Below are 8,993 nucleotides of genomic sequence, written 5' to 3' on the forward strand. Positions count from 1 at the left end.
TGCATTTAAGGGGTGCTACAGGGTGTCCTTTGGACACCCCTGGCATCCTTTAAATCGCTATCTTATTTGCGAGTAGCAAATTGCTAATCGCAAATAAGGAATACTCCCCATTCATTCCTATGGGCCTTTTGGCCCATAGGAATGAATGGGGAGTTATTCCTTATTTGCGATTAGCAATTTGCTACTCGCAAATAAGGATTGTGTAGGAATCGCTATTTATTTAGCAATTCCTACATGAATCCCGTTTTGCAAGTCCTTAATAGCGATTCCTTATGAATCGCTATTAGGGGCTCGCAAAACGGGAGATTGATGAATCAGGCTGATAGTATCTAGACATTTTTAACAAGTTTCGTCAGGTAGCAGAAACGGTGATAGAGATGGTTTATACATAGCAGCAGGAGCAAGTTAGCAAACAAATAAGTCAGAGAGGCGTAGATGTCAATATGGGGGAGTTTGGAAACAAGTTTGAGGAAGTGTACGGGTACCGTGCCTTGGAAGTCCGTGAAAAGGCCGGTGTGCTAGTAGGGCAACAAATGGTGAGGCATGTGCAGAGTTGAGGGAGGAATGTGCTCATCAGGAATGATTTTGCTTCCATTTTGAAGGTATGTAACTGTTACCACGCATCTTTTACCACGCATACTGTAACAACGCATACCATTACAACGCAGGATCGTTTACAACGCATACCTTTACAACGCAAGACATTACAACGCAGATACTATTACAACGCATGCCATTACAACGTAAGTATAGGTAAGTATATCATTTAATTTAACCTTTTTTTAATTATCAAAATATTTAAAATAAATTAAATTAATTAATTATAGTAATTTTATATATCGGGTTTAGGGCTGGGTTTGGGTTTTGGGGTACAGGGGTATTTTTAGGGTTCAGGGCTAGGTTTGGGTTTTGGGGTACAGGGGTATTTTTAGGGTTCAGGGCTGGGTTTGGGTTTTGGGGTACAGGGGTATTTTTAGGGTTCAGGGGTGGGTTTGGGTTTTGGGGTACAGGGGTATTTTTAGGATTCAGGGCTGGGTTTGGGTTTTGGTGTACAGGGGTATTTTTAGGGTTCAGGGCTAGGTTTGGGTTTTGGGGTACAGGGGTATTTTTAGGGTTCAGGGCTAGGTTTGGGTTTTGGGGTATAGGGGTATTTTTAACATATATATTTACCAATTCTTAAATAAAAATTAATATAATTAATTAAAATATTTAAATAATTATTAATTACATTATTTAAAAATATGATATACTTACCTATACTTACGTTGTAATGGTATGCGTTGTAATAGTATCTGCGTTGCAGTGTAATGCGTTGTAAAGGCATTCGTTGTAAAGGGTCCTGCGTTGTAAAAATCGCGTGGTAATGGTATGCGTGGTAAAAGTATGCGTGCTAACGTCATATATCCCTTTTGAATAAAGGTGTAGACAAGATTTTTCTGATGCACCGAGGTAGAGATTTCCAAATTCTTGGTGCCGCTCCCGAGAACGCTCTGTCGGATGTTTTTTTCTTACTGAAACGAGAGAGTTTCAAGAGTAGGTTGTCTAAGCTCCTAGAGTGTCTGTTTCCTCCAGATAAAGTGAGTTTATTGGAAAGGTACTGGGGGTGTTGTGGGTGAGAGCTTTATGAGTAATGCAGGCCATCTTCAGGTGGATTCTGGCTTCGTAGGGTAGACAGTTCAGCGCCTTGAGGTGTGGAGATATATGGTCAAATTTCCAAGATCCTGTTAAGAGTCTTGCTGCTGCATTGAGACACACTTTTAGAGGGGCTGGTGAGGTTTTGGGGTGCCCAGAGAGAGTAGTACAACCGTATTCCAACCTCGATATGACTAAAGCTTGATCTGCCGTTTTGAGGTCAGGGCTCTCGATGAATGGTTTCATTTTTTTGAGATAGCTGAGGTGAAAACGGGCATTTTTAGCCAACATGTTGATGTGTGTTTGCATGTTATGGTTTTTATCCACTGTAATTCCCAGCAAAGCCATGGAATGGCAGCATGTTTATAGGCGAACCACTAGGAGGGAATCGAGTATCGCGTTTTGCATTTGTTGCTTTCACTTGAGAGACCCTTCCATGTTGTTTAAATGTATTCTTGTTGCTTGCTTGTGGTAACTCCTCATATTTGCAGTGGATCCGGTCTGGAGAGAGAGAGCAACTAGCTTCTGTAGTAGGAGATACACCCCCCTGCACACCGGGACCTGAGAGGAGGAGGGAGAGCTTCTCGTGAAGCCTCTTGGGGCTACAGATGTGGTGGCCGGTCCGCAAGAGGGAAAAAGACAGAAATAAATGTGGCTGGTGGCCCGAAGGGCAAGCACTGCCAAAGCATCAAATCAGAAAGCAAAAGTGAAGCTCGACAAATCATCAGCCCTCGGTGTTCAAGACCCTCGCGAACAAAAGGGCCGCAATAAAATTCACCAAAAAACTCCCTCGTTATTCAACTTCACAGCCGATTACATTCTCAGCTCGAAATGCAGAGAGCACACACCACGCAGAGCACAGGGATAACTGTACAGTCCGGGTTCTCAAAGGCCAAGCCGCGGCGGGCAGCCTCACATCATCCACGGAAACCTCAATGCACATATTAAGTCGCAGCCCGGCAAATGAATTTGAATTTAAAATATTTATATAGCGCAACGTTCACCATGCGGTTTCACCATGCGGTTTCTTGGCGCTGTGGAGGCAAATTTAGCAGTAGGAACGAGGGCTGGAGAGGGGGGATCAGTGTACATTAAGAGAAAGCCTGAGTGAACAGAAAAGTCTTGAGGTCTTTTCGAAAGATGGAATATTGTGTGGCCAGGCGTAAGTGGTCGGGGAGGGAGTTCCAGAAGGATGGTGCTAGGACTGAAAAGTTGGCTCCGCCCCATTTCTCACAAATCACAAATCTGCCCAATAGGTGAAACAAACGCAGCGGGCTGCTTGCCTCCCCACAGCAAACACAGCACATCAGTGACTTCCAAGAACAAAAAGACTCACACTGTTGCTGAATGTCCGAAGGAGCCAACGCAATCTCCCAACTTGGCAGCCGTGCAGAATCATGAGCTGATGCTCAGCGGCAGTGCAGAGAGCCCTCCCGGCACAGCGGCAGTGTGCGTGGCTGTCAAGGCAGCTCAAGATTGAGAAAGAAGGGAGGGGACTCGCCGCAGGTCCAAGCAATCGTCCACGTCCTGCACTCGTCCCTCCTGTCTTTGCAACCACTCTGTAAGCGAGGGAGACTGTTCCCCCGGTGTCTGCGGATCTTGCAGCAGCGGTGCCCCTCTCGCTGACCATTTCTCAAATGGGCACAAGTTATGGAGTTTAGGGGCAGTGGTTATTTGCACATCTCACAATATGTGGGTTCCATACTAGCATGTCAGTAGAGGGCATTTCTTAAAATGTCTTCTTTCTTACACACTGGTTATATTTGGAAGGCAGAAATACAGAGAAAAAGTATAGGTAATAACACCTGTTCTACTATTCTATATTTTCGTAAGACTCCCGATAAAAATGGTGCCTCCCTTGTGTGTGTTGAGCTACTACCCGCAACAGGAAAGGCACCAAAACGCAACATGAACAAATCAGATTTTTTCACTGAAACCATACCTTCTTTTGCAAAGTGCCTAGATGTGGATTTTGGGCCCTAGCTCAGCCAACACCTAGGGAGACCTGGATAAACAGTACAATTTTGAACATTAGAACCTGGAGGAATCCAGAATGGGTTGACTCACTAGTTTGTTTTACCCAAAATCCATTACAAACGTCAAACTTTGACTAAAAACACATTTAACTCACATTATAGTAATATAATTTTCTGGTACCAGTGGGGGTCACAGAATACCTTCCACCCCGCAGTCCCTTAAGTCTTCTGATACAAATGGTACCTCACTTGTGTGTTTAGACCCAGTGCCTGCAACAGGAAATGTCCCGAAACACACCATGGCTATATCAAATTTATCCACTCAACTCTGACCCATTTTTTGCAGTCTGTAGCTTTGCATTTTGAGTCTCAGCTCAGCGGGTACCAAGGGAAACTGAGCAAACCTGTACATTTTTAAAAACTAGAACCAAGGAAAATCCAGTACGGGGTGACTAGTGTGTCTCGCTACTTGAGTGAACCTTGTCTGTGTCTGTTTCTCAGGACATTGTAAAAATTATCATCTTTGATGTATCATATTCGGCTCAAGGAGTATTCAATTGGCCACTTTGAAGAATCTTTCATATATTTCTAAGTAATATGGCCAGTTGTGATAGTATTATTGGCACCTTACCAGGAGAGGTTGTAGTTTGCTCTCTATTTTATTATCTGTTAGACCTTTTGCTTTTCCTCCTTCCCCGCATTATGGTAATTATTTTTATGTTTCTTATGTACCGTAGTCTATCCCATGATGTTTTTCACTACCTCCTTGCCAGTTTAAGTTCCTTGGGTTTATCTTCTTATTCTTTTTCTTTCTACACGCGATCTATTTAGAGATATCTCCTTTGCTTTTAGCTTCTCTTATCTCTGCTGACGATGCACAGATGTATTTGTGTATCGTCAGCACAGAGATGAAAGGAAGCTGATACCTTTTCTAAAAAAGGTAAAGTCTCACATTTACAATTTAGAAATTAGCCAGAAGTAATCCTCATTTACTTAACTGCGAACACCGTGACTCCTTAAAGCCCTCTAATATCAATATGTTGATGTGGATGATTTTTTACTAGTTTATCTAGTAAGGTTGATGCAAATTGTGTATTCAGTGTATTTCTTAGACAGACAAACTACAAATTGGTCCTGGGTAATTTTAGTGCCTTATGCACTTGTGTGTTACATACATATTATAAACTAATAATATTAATCCATGTATTAATTTATCAACATTAGGTGGCTTCATTTATCTTAAGTGAGGGCCACATATATATCTGAAATGTATCACTTTGTTTATTGATGCTAAATGCACTTGTTTGGAATCCATTTTGATGCATGTTAGCTTAATGTTTAACCAAGCCTGAGTAATATGAATTTAATTGTAATACATATCTTGACAATGCTTTTTTTTCTCTCCTCTGCAGGTGTCTTATTACCCCATTCATTAACCGTTTTCCTGCTAGGCCTTCCCTCCTCCCCCTCAGTGCTGAGCCTTAATTTGGCAATTTTAGGATAGTTCACGCTTAGGCCTCCATAACTTTTTTTCACACAGGCTATCCATGCCAAATTGGTGTCCTTTTTTGCCAACATCCTGGGGATTCTAGAGATTAGCAGGGTTTGTAGATTCCTCTGGAGGGGACTGAGAAATAAGCCAAAATATAGCAAAAAAAAATTTGGGGGTAAAATGGTAAAAAAAAGCTGCAGAAAAAAGTGTCAGTTTTTTCTCCTGCAAATGGCGTGAACCAAAGTTGTGCTTTACTAAAATCACCATCTTACCAGCTTTCAGAATGAGGCAGACTTGAATCCAAAAACAAACTTTTTTTTAACCACAGTTTTGACATTTTACTGAGAGCCAGTCAATTTTTTCTATATTTTGTCTTTTAACCTCCTTCCAGTTTCTGGTGGAAATGGGTGTTAGACCCATAATGGATCCCTAAAACTATTCATTTTTGTAAGCTAGAGACAATTCTAAATTCAGGAAGGGATCATTTGTGTAGTACCTTCAGTTTTTTTCGAAGAAACTAAGGGGCATATTCACAAGCCCCTGTTGCCACAGGAACATCACTTTTTAGGACTTTTCGGTAGCGATAGGGGCTTTGCCTTATTACAAAGCGGCGTTAAGCCAATTAATGTGGCTTAACTCCGCCTTGTAAATTAGGCACCTTTTCACTCTATACTTAGCGTGAAAGGGGTGGGCAATGGGTGTTGCTGGAGGTGTTCCGCCACAACACCCATTGATTTTGACCCTGCCCTATATTTACAAAGGTGGCGTAAATATGTGGTAGTCCCCAAAATTAGGACAAGGAAAAACCTGGTCTTAACATGACGAAATGAGGAGAAATGCTTTATTTCTACTTGTTTTTGCTGCTTCTGTGTGTGCTGCATTGTGCCGCACATATAAAACACCATGAATGATTGTCTATGTGCAGAAAGGTGTCCCTTCCTGCACATAAACAATCATTAAAAACAGTGACTATTTGCAACATCTATACATCATGTATCAGAAAGGAGTTAAAAAACACCATTTGTTTATGTGCAGGAAGGGACACCTTCCTCCACATAAACAATCATTCACCCCAATGCACGCACCCTGCTTGCGTTGGCACTAGGCAGCTTAATTTAGCACCAGCGCGAGAGGAAACGTAGGGGTGCACCTCATCTTTGTAAATACGGTGCATCCCTGCATTTTCAGGATGGTGGCGCGTGGCGTTAGCAAATTTTGCTTAACACCATGCTGTGTCATTCTGTTGTACATATGCCCCTACGTTTTGAAATAAATAAATACATATTCATCTGTGATAACGTTTTCATTTGTAACCTCTGGTCATGATGGCCCATTTACAAAACCAATATCCTATTACTTTAGCGAGACCACTCTGGTTGTGGGGATATGTAGGGTCTGTGGGCTTTCCAAGAACTCGAGGTACCCAGAGTCCATAACGGAGCTGCACCGTGCAATGGTTTTTCATTGTGTACTGAGTATAGAGCAATTTATATGGTAAAATATAAAAGTGAAAAAACAGGTATCAAGGATACCTATGTATTATTTATTTATTTTAGAGTTTTCTGCAGCACGAACAAGACCCAGAATTGGGTATCGGAGCGCTTTACAAAATCAGAGTAAGAATACAACTTTTGCCAACAAGATCCGAGAGCATATCAAAACATTTTTAAAAGTTTAGGCAAGAAACAGAGTAAGTATAAAACTAGTTGCTGAATATAGCAGATATAATACCTAGACATTTTTAACAAGTTTCGGCAGGGAGCAGAAACGGTGATAGAGATGGTTTATACATAGCAGTAGGAGCAATAAGTCAGAGAGGCGTAGATGTCCAATATGGAGGAATTTGGAAACAACTTTGAGGAAGTGTATGGGTACCGTGCCTTGGAAGTCTGTGAAAAGGCCGGTGTGCTAGTAGGGCACCAAATGGTGAGGCATGTGCAGAGTTGAGGGAGGAATTTGCTCATCAGGAAGGATTTTGCTTCCCTTATTAATAAAGGTCCAGACAAGGTTTTTCTGATGCACGAAGGTAGAGATTTCCAAATTCTTGGTGCCGCTCTCGAGAACGCTCTGTCGGACGTTTTTTTCTTACTGAAACAAGAGGGTTTCAAGAGTAGGTTGTCTGAGCTCCTAGAGTGTCTGTTTCCTCCAGATAAGGTGAGTTTCTGGGAAAGGTACTGGGGGTGTTGTGGAGGAGAGCTTTATGAGTAATGCAGGCCATCTTCAGGTGGATTCTGGCTTCGTAGGTTAGCCAGTTGAGCACCTTGAGGTGTGGAGATATATAGTCAAATTTCAAAGATCCTGTGAAGAGTCTTGCTGCTGCATTGAGACACACTTTTAGAGGGGCTGTTGAGGTTTTGTGGAGCCCAGAGAGAGTAGTACAACCGTATTCCAACCTCGATATGACTAAAGCTTGATCTGCCGTTTTGAGGTCAGGGCTCCCGATGAATGGTTTCATTTTTCTGAGATAGCTGAGGTGAAAACGGGAATTTTAGCCAACAGGTTGATGTGTGTTTGCATGTTAAGGTTTTTATCCACTGTAATTCCCAGTAATTTGGAGGAGTCCACCAGAATCAGCATTTAATTTAGGGCCATGATCATATTGGTCCATTTCTTTATCTTCGTTATCTTCAGAGAGTTTTTAGGAGGAGAGATTAAGAGAAATTCAGTTTTTTTGCGTGTTTAGTTTGAGGAAGTTGGTCGTTAGCCAGTTGACGGTCTTTTCAAAAGCTTGATTCATTATCTTTATATCTTCAATTAACATTTTCTTGATATAGAGTTGAGTGTCGTCCGCATACATGTGATAGAAGATGTTCACCTGCTGTAGTAGATCAGTTAGTGGTTCTACGTAAAGGTTGGATAACGCTGGGGATAAGGTTGAGCTTTGAGGTACTCTTAGCAGATTGACAGAAGCGGCAGAGAGAATTCTGTTCACCATGAACGCTTGCGTTATGTTTCCAAAAAAGGTTTGAACCATTGAAGGACTGTGTCGGAAAAGCCCATCCTATTTTCTAGTCTTCTTATAATTTTGTCATGATTGACCGTGTCGAAGGCTGATGAGAGGTCGAGCAGGACTAGTAGACATGTTTCATTACGGCAAGTCAGAGGGAAATCCCTGGAACACACTAGTTGGACTCATATATCAATACCATTATTGTGGCAGGTAAGAACTAGGGAATCTCCACTAGTGCAAGCAGTTAAACGGGGGTATAGTGATAGACAGAATCATGTACAGAATAGACATCTAATGCTAAGTAGAGGTGCCCGGATTAGTAGGCAACCAGGGATATTTTCCCATTTTAAAAATCCAAGAGGGTTAAAAATGACTATACTCAGAATAGAACTTTGCCATCAGCATTATATGTCCTATCATTTTTTTAAGTGATAACATTGCAGTTCTAGCAATGTAGAGAACCAGCCAACGCGAAGTAGAGGGTAACTTGGGGTAATTTATCAGAAAAAAGTTCTACAGGGTTAAAGATTAACGTTACATGTCCCACCTTTTCAAGTAACAACATCCCACTTATAATAGCATAGAGAGCCTAGCAGGATTAAGGGATTCACACCAACTATGAAGCAAGACGCAGGCTAAACTAGCGATAATGTCTAGAAAAAAAGTGAACAACCAAAACGAGATGTTAGAGCAGAATAGACAACAGATAAAACTTGACCAGCACTCTAAACATTCACTTAATATTTCTGATCCCACCAGAACATATCCAGTTCCCGTGAGGACTCCAGATTTCCTATGCCCGTTCAAGGAGGTTTTTATGAATTTTAAAGGTACGGCACCTGCTTGATAAGACTATACAAACATTTTGAGAGTCAGAAAGTGATAAGTAACCACAAACATACTTCTGTCTAAACAGATATACGCACTGGTAAAGCAAAGAGAC

This window comes from Lissotriton vulgaris, chromosome 7 (genome assembly GCF_964263255.1).
Source record: "Lissotriton vulgaris chromosome 7, aLisVul1.2, whole genome shotgun sequence".
In the NCBI taxonomy this organism is placed as follows: Eukaryota; Metazoa; Chordata; class Amphibia; order Caudata; family Salamandridae; genus Lissotriton; species Lissotriton vulgaris.